Source organism: Mauremys reevesii, linkage group 18, assembly GCF_016161935.1.
Source record: "Mauremys reevesii isolate NIE-2019 linkage group 18, ASM1616193v1, whole genome shotgun sequence".
Lineage (NCBI taxonomy): Eukaryota > Metazoa > Chordata > Testudines > Geoemydidae > Mauremys > Mauremys reevesii.
The window spans coordinates 24,875,399-24,888,027 of NC_052640.1; the positions used below are offsets into that span (position 1 = coordinate 24,875,399).

Below are 12,629 nucleotides of genomic sequence, written 5' to 3' on the forward strand. Positions count from 1 at the left end.
GTTTTATTCTCTGTAGTATATTCTTTGACTACTGCTAAATTATTAGCAAAGCAGTCTCAGAGTAAAGGTTTTGTGTTTATATGTAACCATACTATCTATACAGCATTCACAGAAATGAGGTCCGTTATGTGCATTTTGTTGTATTCATTTCTTCAGGAGCAAATCTAATCCCTAGGGAAGGTAACTTAGAACTAACACACCTTGTCTGTTAAGATGCATTTAAAAATCCATAGCTTCTCCAGGCTTCCTCCTAGGGTGATATGACTTCACACTGCAAAGAAATAAAAATGATATTAAAAAGAGCTCAGTATAACAATTGTTACTTTTGAGAGGTGGCAGTAGTGTAAAAGCAAATACAGCAACTAAACTGTAAATAATTACGGGTTGTGACTCTGGTGATATTCTTTGTAAAGCACTTTTAATTCCAAGAGCTTTATCCACTATAGATGAAATTTATCCCTATAGACCCCTTTAATGTGAAAGTTAAATTACTCTCCCTCCCTCCCCTGCACTGGGGTCAGCCTATATGTGTAAAACAACTGAAATGCAATCACTCCATGGTAGAGGGGACCACTACTGCACTATGGGTGGAGTACTGAGGAACTTTCAGCCAAACCTCTGTTCTTACAAAATGCACCATGGGATCTTCAGTGCAGGGCAGACAACATGCTGGTTTTTAAGATCTCATCTAAAAGACATGACACACAAACTGAATTCCCATGCAAGTTACTATTTCAAAGCCTTAGCTGGCTGTGCTATGATTTGAAACCATAGTTGGAGTACGGGTTTTTGCACTCAGAGGCCTTTTGCTCCTCAAGGGCCAAGAATCTTCCTCTTCAAAAGGAACTAAATGAATTCATAGGATTTGTTACTTGATGGTTCCACAGCACTAAGAACTTCGCTCTTATTAATAGCATATACCATTACCAGAAACCCTCCATAAAATTATGTTGATGGGCCCAGTTCACATGTGAATGGATTTGTATTGACCTGCATGACCTATATATTTGCTTAATCATTTTCTCTTCCGCAATGCAATTACTACTGAAAAATGACTGCACAACTATGAAGTTTATACTCTTATACAACAGCTGCCTGGTGGAGGTCTGGTGAATTTTCACTGAGCTACATGGGAGTTTTGGCCAAGTAAAAACTTTATTTAAAAACCAGGTTAGAACCAATGCAGGGAAGTAAATTTGATTGATTAGTTATGTCTGACCAAACCAGTTCCTAGTGTTCCATTTAAAAGACTGCCATACAAACCCAAATGGAGGTAGATTGAGGGTTTTGTTGAACTTGCTCAGGAAACGTTCTTGAAAAATGTAGCAAAAATAAGTTCTTCATCATACATAAAATTCAGTTGGCAATAATGAAATATCAGGAAAAATTACTGCTCAAGTCAGTCAATCCCAAATCATTGCAAATATTGACAATCCCTTGGTCTTATTGGTTAAAACACCTCACCACATTGTAGCAAGTTCTAACAACACCTTCACCTATCTGGCTGGCCTGCATCCTGACAGAAGCCATCCATTAACAACAGCTGTGGCCCTTCAAAGCAGACAGGATTTGTGTTGGGTCTGCAGACTGTAGACAATACCTCAACTGGAAGACTGACCTTCATAGATCTCTTTCTTGTAAGTTATGGTTCAACACCTCACTCATTTTCCATTTGAAGAGAGATGAAGCCCATCTCCACATGCAGTTACAGCCTTGGTCAGATGAGACTGAGCAGCTGCCACTCAATATTTGCTGCAGTATAACCTCCCAACTGGGATTTTCTAACTCACTGCTGGGCTCATGAAATTGGCTTTGCATATAAAATTTTAAATTTAGAAATAAAATGCATCATAGACTAAGGTAATTGAAGAGAAGTCCCTAACCTCCTCATCCGAGATTTCTTTAATCTTAAAATCCATATGATAAAAATTGTTGTGTTTATAGTTAATTTCATTTAACTAATGCTTGTAAATCCTATACAAATTGTAAAATAATATTGCTTAGACGTTCTTAGGGAAACAGAGACCCAGGAAAATTGAATCAGTTCTCAGGTAAATATTGGGGTTTTTTTTGTCTTATACTTGTGAGTGTTACTGTCAGATATCATTGCTGCTGTCTGGGATTCCTAAAAAGATACATTTCATAGCTAACTCATTGGTTGGAGGGGAAAAGGGGGAAATTGAATAAAAAATTTACTCTGACCTAATTGCTAGTAAACTATATTTGGTTAGTTGTGGTGATAATTGTGACAAACTAGGACTGTTAAAGAGGTGAGTCTTATCATTAAGATAATTGATCAACAACTTCTGAATTGAGCTGGTTGGAAAATGAGGGGGAAACTTTTCAAAATGTGTTTATAGTATCATTTCTATTTTTGTCTAAACGTTATGATCCACTAAAAATAAAAACAGATTTAAGCACAGTTGTATGAAGCATCTGGGGATATACTGCACACACTGAAAGAAATTTAGCATAAAACTAATGTTTATCTCTCACCATTTACAATAGAAACAGAAACACCACTGACATCCCAAAACAGGAAACCTTTGGTCTCTCACAGCAAAGCTATATTTATAAAATTACACTGCTACCATTTCCCTGTTTTGAAACTGAATCTTAACACTTTGACTAATGTTTACATGGGACAGGCTATTTTATGTTTCTAGACAAGACCAGATTGTTGCATTTCAGGTATCAGCAATCAAGGCAACAGCGTTTTAGGGTTTACTCTGGAACAACAATGTGCATACAACTTTTGTAATATCTAATATGCTCACCTAAGAACTCCAACTGCAGTCACGCCTACTTTTCCAGTGTGCCCAATCCTATGAGTTACACAGCCCCGTCAACTCTCATACAGTTTAATGTTCTAAGAGAAATAGATACTTTTTACAATTTTCTGTAATGCATCTTCTCTCATTTTTGTCTCAAGGGAGTAAGGTGCACTTAACTGAACAAGTATTCAAATAATATCTAGCCCAAATAGCTCTTTTTATCCATGGATCTCGAAGCACTTTACAAAGGAGGGTCAGTATCATTATTCCCATTTTACAGATGAGGAAACAAGCATACGGGAGGTGAAGTAATTTGTCCAATTTCACCCACCTAGGCAATGGCAGAGCAGGGCACAGAACCTAGGCCTCCTGGGTCCCAGTCCAGTGCTCTGTCCTCCAGACCCCTAAACAAGGTGGTGAATAAATCTCTAATGCACCAAGAGGTATGTAACACCTCCTGTGGGATAGTTTTGGTGACATTAAATAGATATTCATAAATATTAGCTTCTTATCCATGGGTCTCAACAGCAGAATCAAACATTTTGAAATCAGAGTGCTGCTCAATCCACAAACATTGTGTAGCCAAGGCTCCAGGAACCTTTGAAAGTTCTAGTGTGAGTGCCATTAAGAAGTCAGAATTTGCCAGCAGGTGCTGGGGTATTTGCAAAAGCACACCTTTCCCTATGCTCCTAATAGGAAACAATTGTGGGATCAGCTATGCATCGGCATATGGCGACCGCCATAGCTGGCTCTGTACAGAAATGGTTCATGAGATCTGGAGACTGGGTTAGACCAAATTGTTACTGATTATTGTTCCTTCGCGCCCCAATTAAGTCCTCTCTTCATGAGACTCTAGCAATTAACAGTTACTTACCAGAGAATAACTGATGCTGCAGCACATTTAGGACAAAAAAAAAATCTGCTATAGATTTGAGACATTTTTACACTTATAAATGCAACTCAGGCCTGCACTGAACAAAGGGGAAATAATAATGCTTTCACCGACAACTTCCTGGGCTGCCAAACCACATGCCAGTGAAAATATGTTTAAAATGGATGAGAAATGCAAAGGAACGTTTAAACTTCAACCCCAAACGGTGGCTGCTATTTCTGCTGGAGCTATGCAACGGACTGAATACTATAGAAACACGCAGTGGGGTGTGTGTGGCCTTCCTTAATGACAATCACTTTACAGTATGCCAGCAGCAGTGCGTACCTCTTGTACTTGGACATCGGAAAATCGTGGTATCATGTAATTCTCGAAGCTGAATTGCAAAAGCCTCAGGAGAGGCATGATGCAAAATTGCTGAACTCCCAAAAAGGTCTCACATCATGGTTGTTTTAGAGAAAAATATCCATAAGTTACAAAAGCAAAATGAATCAGTTGAGAGTTCTTAGTTTACTGGGAAATAGTGCCTCTTGAATTGCAAAATTATCTCCAGAGGGCACAAATGCCCAATCTACATTTTCAAGCTGTAGGGCAATCATCTTACACTTTAAAACTAAAGATGTGTCTGTGCCAACATGTTCCAATCCAGACTTCTCCAGGGTGTGAGCTGAGGCCCATCTGTCCTTTCTCCACTTACAAACCTTCACTCCAGTCAAAATTTGATTTACATTCTGGGTAAATTAGGCAAATGAAACTGCAGCAGAGAAGTCAGTGGAAAGACAGACTTGGATACACAGGGTTACAGCCTCTTCAAACTACACTAGCCAAGGGATATGACCTTACTTAGCTGTACGGATTGATTTTTGCCCTTGGAGTCACACACAAGGCTCCCAGCAAAGTTTTTTTGTGGGGAGCTTAAGTCAAAACATTAACAGCAGGAGGCACTTAAAAAAAAGAATCTTACATTTTACTGCAATTCACATAAGGCCACACACACTGAAATCAATCAGCAGAAGTAAAGCATCTACCACAATTTTCCTATGTCCACGTACAAGAGGTACTACACCTAGTAAGCACTGCTGCTGGCATACTGTAAAGTGATTGTCATTAAGGAAGGTCACACACACACCCCACTGTGTGCTTCTATAGTACTCAGTCACACACTCTTTATAATGTAAACCTTTCAGTGCCAGAGTCCTGTGAATGGTGCTTTTCACCTACCGTACAGTGCAACAGTGACATATCAATGACAGAATAAAAATAAACTGTACTGACAAGGAAGTGGGAATTTTCCCATTACTGGGCTCCTCTCAGATGGTGTCAGGAAAGCATTCAAGGTGATATTTCAACAGAAGTACATAGTCTTACATGCAAATACTATTTAAATAGCAGAGGTTTTATAGACGAAACCTAAGAAATAGCATAGCCTGCTTCATCTATGAATATGAAAGTGTCCCCCTTCTATTGGCTACCTATGTGGCATCTCATCCTCATAGTACCTCCCAAATATGTATTCTCACAACATTCCTATGGGGTACATTCGGTGGGAAAATATTCCCATTTTACAGACAGGGAGCTGAAGCAGAGAAAAAGTGACTTGTCCAACATCATACAGAGTCTACGGCAAAGACAAGAATTAATTCCAGATCTCCTAAGTGCCAGTCCCGTGCCTGAAACTCAAGACTAGCCTTCCTCTGTTTAAGAGGTATTTTATTTTAGATGTGCCTGGTTCTATATCACCTGTTCAGCAAGATATTGGAAAACTACGTCATATATAAAATTGTATACAGCAAGACCCATCACAACCCTTCCATGCAGGAGACACATGCATTCATGCGTACAGACATTTACGGAACATGTTACAATTCATACACAAGAGTGACAACCCTTCACCACACTGCCCTTTCAAAATGAGAAATTTTTTTTGTCCTCGTTTGGGCCCTCCTTGGTGAGATGTTATTAGAAGCACATAAAAGAGCAAACAATCCTGTGTTCTAGCTATTAAATTATTTTAAAAACAGAGAATTATGCCATTGAGAACATAGATCACAGCTTGTTGCAAAGCTAGAAATAATCATTTTGCCAATGACACACTGCCACCTTTGAGAGAAGTTTACTACCGACCCATTCCTATATCCAGAATCTTTCTCTCAGACACACACACATTGGAGATTAGTAGAGTTTGTGCCCAGCCTGATATATTTCCAATAAAAAATTTACCAGGCTAGATTATTGCTATTTTTAAAAAAAATACATATCTATAATTTCCAACAATTGGTGATAATTCTATACCAGGGGTAGGCAACCTATGGCACGTGTGCCGAAGGCGGCACATGAGCTGATTTTCAGTGGCACTCACGGGTCCGGGCCGCTGGCCTGGGGGGGGGGGGGGGCTCTGCATTTTAATTTAATTTTAAATGAAACTTCTTAAACATTTTAAAAACCTTATTTACTTTACATACAACAATAGTTTAGTTATATATTATAGACTTATAGAAAGAGACCTTCTAAAAATGTTAAAATGTATGACTGGCACACGAAACCTTAAATTAGTGTGAATAAATGAAGACTCGGCACATCACTTCCGAAAGGTTGCCGACCCCTGTTCTAAACTGTAACATTAATCAAATATATGCCCTATAGATCCTTGCATTATCAGACTAGCGACTTGTTGAGAAACTGAATTAATGTACCTGTTTGTCCACTAGGGGTCAGGCGTTGATGGCAAATAAAACTACATATTCCTCCTAGATTGGGCACTTTCCTTTTTTTTAACTGCACACGTACACAGTTTGATCATTAAAGGTCAACCACGCGAACAGGTGCAGGTTCACTGGTCAAAGTGCTCCACCCCAGCATGTGATTAGTTTCAGCCGTAATCTCATTAGTGCCTGGGGAAAAGCAAGCAGGGGAGTAGTGGGTGATGGGGGGGAAAAGGTGTGCGTGAGAGGAGGGGAGGGGAGGGGCATTTAATCCCAGAAGGGTAATGATCCATGGAAGTGCTAACAGAAAGGTGCGGTGGAGGGACTCGCATGGTTGCTGGGTTAAGCAATAGTTTAGGAATTAAAGTATAATTGCTTTTCTGTTTCTTTCCCCCTCTAGAAATTGGGAGCATGCGGCATGCGTGTGCAGAGGCTGGGGAAGGTGTTGCAGCCATAGAAGCAAACGTTTTAGTGCTTAATTTTATGTTTCCTATTGCAGGCTTGATGGGCTTCTTCACCAGTCAACGTTAGACCTGGACCAATGGAATCTGAACTGGGTGCGCACTGAGCAGGTATGGTCCCAGCTTGGACTGGAGGCAACCTATAGCATAAACAATGCAGGTGACCCCATAGAGCACAAGTCATAGTTCTGAGCTGCACTGGCATGTCATGGGCCAACCAAATCTTCCCCTACGGCCTTGGGATTGAAGAGGGAGATAGGTCACCTCCCTCTCTTGATTTCCGGCAGAGGGACCAGAGATTCACTCATTTCTGGATTCAGATGGCAAAACCTTCCTGCCCTAATCAACAGGCATATTGGGGAAGGGGAGCGGGGGAGGGAATTCACACAGAGGGAAATAGATTGAAAGACAGGACTATAAATGCTGCTCTGGAAGCCTGAAAGCATCTCTCTTGGAGGAAGGGCTCTTTCCCACAACACTCTTGGTCTCCCAACAAATACAGGACCTAGATTTCATCCTTCCCTGGGCGAATTTCATGTCTCCACTTTAAAAAAAAAAATTACGAAAGCAACCTGGATGGATAAAACAGCTATCCAAAGGGAAACACTAGCCATTGCCCCCATCAAACCCACAGTTTAGAGATCACTAATAGAGGGAACAGGATTCTAAGGTGACCCCTGATGCCTTGTGCACAGTGCTTGCGTGGGGAGACTCTTACAGCTGCATTCTCCCCCTCTCCCTAATTACAGCTTTGATTCTTTTACTCACTCAGAACAGATCAGAGAACTCCACAAGGCACCCATGCCTTTGAATATTGCTGTCTCCCACTTGTATAACCAGAGCAAGGAGAAGGCACTCACAGCGTCATCAAATCCCACCTCTTCCATTATTTGGTGGATTTTTTAAGAGCTCCAGCTCCCCCCGGCATGGGATTATCTGAGAATCTCAGCTTTTGTTTGCTTGTTTCTTTGTTTTGTTTTCAGTAAGTTTCTAGCCCTCTGGGTTATAGAGAAAAACATGATGATGTGACCCCAGACTGACCCTAACGGTTCACAAACAAGAAGGCAAATAAAAAGAGCCCAGCTTGTATTTTTTCCTCACATCGTATGGTTTTTAAAACCAATCTCATGATTTTCTGGGGCCTGACTCATGATTTTTGACTGCTTGGAGTTGGCCATCCTGCTGTCATCAGGGGTGGGGCGGTGCTTATGAACATCAAGGGGTGACAGCGTGTAGCTATGACTGCCACAGACTCCCCCAGAAGATGCGGGGAGAAAGAAGGGGACTGTGTTCTGAAAATGTGGGTCTTCCCCAAGGACTCCATTCAGCTCCTGCCTCAAGCTTGGCCATGTCAATCAAATGTGATCTTCCTCTCCCCAGCAGGACCGCCAGGCTATAGGCCGGCACACTGGACTCAAGTAATCAAATTCCACCATGCACGGTGTGACGGGGTAATCCCGCCCCATACTAGCGCCAGCGGCATCAGACCAGTAGCTCTGACGGAGGAAGTCCCGCCCCGTTTGTACTGGGCATGCTCCAAATGCTCTAGGAGCATAAAAGGAGGGAACTCAGCTCAGTCTGGGCTGGCGACCGCAGGGGAAGGATACAGCCGGGAAGCTCCTGCGGAGGACCAGCCGACGCTCTTGACTCTGCTGGGAATGGAGGCTTCTAGAGGCTGGCACGAACCCTCACTGCAGGAGGAACCAGGGGACGCGACGGACCCGGAGACCCACGGAGAACCTTGGGATTCGTGGGAGGCTCCCAAATTCCAGGCCGGTAGGAAGCAATCCGGGGGGAGGGGGGGGCGGGGAGATGTGATGGACTGGTACCGTCCCCCCCACCCCCCCAGTGAGCCTCAGCGTGTTTCGGTAGGACCCCCCCCCCCCGCAGAGCCAGTAGTAAGGTCCTACTGCCCTGCAACGAGGGCTTATGCTATGGACTCTGGCCACTAGGCCGTGCTGCCCTGCAACGATGGGCGTAAACCCTCACGCACGGCAATAAATGTTTGCAGCCCCGTGCATTGCAGCAAATTCTCTCCATTGCCCACTGCAGCCAAGTTAGGCATAGGCTGAGAGGGAAAGGGTCCCTACAAACGCTCCGGTACCACTGCAAGACGTGCCTGTGAAAGAGGAGAGCCAGACAGAAAGGCAGTGGTGGGACGAGAGGCTGTCACCAGGTTGGGAAGCAGGGAGCCTGAAGCAGGGTCGCAAGGAGGAAGGGTGGGGATGGGACGGTTTTGACGTGGCTTAAAAGCAAAGCGGTTCGGTTCAGGTAATATGACACGGGTCGGTGCCACAAGTGCTTGTTTGATTGCACGTGCACAAACACTCCCCTCACCGGTGTGCAGGATGGAAGCTCTCACTCTAGGTGTCAGCAGAACACAGGCACACACAGATATCCCCTGGCAGGCCCCTGATTCCCAGCTACTGTCAGCAAAGGCCACCCCATCTGTACACATGCTGTCTGGGTTTACCGTTCTCTGCTCCTTTACTGACACCCTGCCTCCTTTATTGCTCCCATCCACCCCCAGTTTACCCTCTTCCCCTGCCTGGCCCCCTCCCTCCATCTTTCACTTTGACAGTTAACCAGCAGCAGGAAAGCACTGTCCTGTCTCAGCTCCATGGACATTACCTCTGTGTCAGCTAACAGGGCAGGCAGAAGGCGGCCCTACAGTATCCATGCTGTGGTGCTGAGTATTAATGCATAATCCCAATATGCCTGGGGCTAGGCATTTACGGAATGGAACTGCTGTTACAGGCTCTGGTGCAATCACTATCCAGTGATTAACCCTCCCAATCCACACATTTTCGGGTATTAAGCCCATGCCTGCCTACGCTCTCGTGTATGAGCATAGTCCCAGCTTTAACAAGCATGACAGGCAGACAATATGGGTTACGTTCCTAGCTCTGCCAGAATCAGTGTGTGATACTGTGGGCAAGCTATTTCAGCTCTGGGTTTCGCTTCCCCCACCTGCCATAATGCTACTAACCTGCCTCCCTGACTATAAAATCATGAAAGCTTTGAGATCATCAGACAGAAGGTGATAGAGAAGTGCAATGTATTATGATTATGGGGAGAATTCTCATTTGCTCTGTACTGCTTATAAGGCACCAGGACTGTTTAGATGCCCTGAAGCTGGACGTAACCTATGTCACTCTTGAAAAGGCAGGGTTTTCCTGCATGCCTTCACCTGTACCCACAGTACCTTTCACCCACCTGACATCTGTATTCACTGCGGGCCAGTTCACCCACGACAGTAAGGGAGATTCACTTAAAGATAAGTGAAAGCTGTAGGAGAGTGGGACAAGAAATCCTGCAACAATTCTTGTCAAAAGCAGCTAAAAGCATAAGTAAGCTTGGATCTGGAATTTCTGACGGCATGGGACATAGGGTAGAGGTCAGAAGAAAACCTGAGTCTGGCACTCTAGGGCACACGATGACAACCATAGGGGACAAATGAAAGCAGGAGGATATCAGGGCAAAATCCTAGTCAGAGCTCAAAATCACAAGTTTTTCACCTTATTTCCTTTAAAGGAACAAGGGGCAAAGATACCATGATGTCCACAAGCTGAAGGTGAAGTCTGTATCTGTATCCTGGCCATGGACCTACTGGACTCATTCCTATTAAGCACTGGAGAAGGCAAGTTGACTTCATGAAAAATCTGGGTTCCCAAAAAGGTGCTGCAACGTCGGAACAGGCCTAGGATCACCTTGGGGCAGAATCATCTCAAGGACTGATGAAATCTTGAGGCCAATCGGTGTTTCATCCATGCTCACGTAGATACTTCCTGGTTATTAGCCTGGTGCTCCTGCTTTTCCTTTCCTCTCTCAGGTGTACAGATAGTTCCCCAGGCATGCTGCACGTAAACATAACCTACAGAGGTATCTGGTTTACATCAGCATTTAATTAACACTAGGCCCCCCCACCCCCACAACCCAGTACCTCGGAGGAGTTGGCCTGAAATTTCGACATCATTAACACCCCATCAATTGCGTGTGAAACAGGGCCATAGGCTAATGCTGGGGAAGTGTCCATCTGGAATCCATCCCTGGCATGGATCAAAGTCAGATGGGAGCCAGTTCTGTGGGACATAGCAGGTTTTTCTTTGGGAGAGGAAGTGGCTGGGTTAGTGTCAGGCATTTGAGAGTTCTAGGCTGCTTGCTTGTTTGTTCATTTGGATACTTCCCCCCCCCACCCCCACCCCCAGGATGACCTTACCAGACATCAAAATGGCAGCTGCTTCTTCCTACTTGGATTGTGTGCTACACGGTATGGGGAAATGATAGTGAAATACACTGATCCTGGAGCCTGGCAGCTGTTCATCCTCCTTCACACCAGGCTGAGACACGTGAGCTGTCAATAAATCCACCTCTCCTTCTTCCTGTTCTATTATAACCAGGTCGGATGCATGCTGCCCCTGCCAATAGGAATCCATTGCCTGCCCGGAACTGTAAGAGCTGTGAAGATGAAAAGCATTATTATTGTACAGTTACGGCACACTGAGCCTCCACTGGGTATCCCAAAAAACTGCAGTGTTGCCAACTCATGTTTTTATTGTGAGCCTGTGATGGGTTGGGTCAGCCCTGTGATATTTGGTGTTTTCCTTAAAGCTCCACCTCTTGGAGTTGTGATTACCTAAGAAGTCCAGTTTTCATTGAATGGGGGACAAAAAGGTAAGTCTGTAACTCTCAAGGTTGTAGGGGAAAAACCATGAAAATATGAATTCTAAAGGCTCAAACCAGAAAAAAAATAAGAACCACCTCAATTTTTTTAAAAATATCATGATTTCTGAATGCTCGAGTTGACAACACTGGGGATTGTTCCCTACCCTGTAATGCTCTTCATTATGAGGCTGTCACATCCTATCCCAGGAATGTGAAGAGGTTGGTTCCTTGGTGATGGAATCCTTCATCAGCTCTGGATTGATGCCTTTTATTACTCCACCACAGCCCAGGAAGTCCCACTTGATATCACCTTTCATGTTCTAGTCCAAAAGCTCATCCACACTGCAGCATTAGCCATTTGCCTGCAAGTCGTGTTTCCATGGCAGCCTCTTGGCAAGAAGGGGGAAATGTTCATAATGTGACCTCCCTCGTTTCTATTACAATGTTGTCTGGCTTAGCCCTTTGGCTTGGCAGGCTATGGAAGGCAGGATAGTGATAAGGCATGGGGCAAACCCTAACTATTACAAGGGTGCTGCGGGTGAGGGAGGGGGCGGGGATCAAATGCAGAGCTGAATTTTGAGGGTCATGCCTGAAAGAGCACCACACAAGTAAGCTGCATGGAGGTCGGTAAATGCTCAGAGCAACAAATGGCTGAACTGAGCCCATCCTGCAGATATGCTGAAGAGTCTGAAATCTCTGTCACTTAGCTTGCTAAGCCACCTCCCCTGGCCTCAACTACTGGAAATGAGTCAGCAGGGACAGTGACTAACGCCAAGCTCTGATGTAAGATTCTGTCATTAAACTGAATGTCCTGATGCTCCCTTAGACGCCCCTGAGCCATCCGAGACTCCCCAAAGGCCCTGGGCTGCAGGTGTGGCCTTCTTGGTCCAGCAGCTCAACTCACAATTGTCTCTTTCATGCTCGCAATGGGGGTCGGCTCCCAGCCAACAGCCTCTGTTGCTCTGGGATCTTCCTCGCCAGCAGCACTCTGCCCTTGACGCGTATTGATTTGTACATGGTGCTTGTCTGGACGCATTTGGACCCGCTCTGACTCTCTGCCCCCCTCAAAACATCCAGGATTGTTTACTCTGGCAGCACCTGCAAAAAAAGGAGTCTCAATGAAAAGGAAAAATCCATT

General features: G+C 44.3%; 1 long non-coding RNA gene across 1 annotated transcript in view; it reads right to left on the minus strand.

Annotated features, from left to right (window-relative positions):
• LOC120386066 overlaps positions 1–12,629 on the minus strand; it is a 107,878-nt gene that overhangs the window by 52,028 nt on the left and 43,221 nt on the right. Inside the window, exons 2-4 of the long non-coding RNA XR_005589508.1 lie at positions 11,656–12,589; positions 11,046–11,284; positions 201–271 (exon numbers count right to left, since the gene is read on the minus strand). This is a non-coding gene — a long non-coding RNA (uncharacterized LOC120386066). The remainder of the gene's footprint in view (positions 1–200; positions 272–11,045; positions 11,285–11,655; positions 12,590–12,629) is intronic.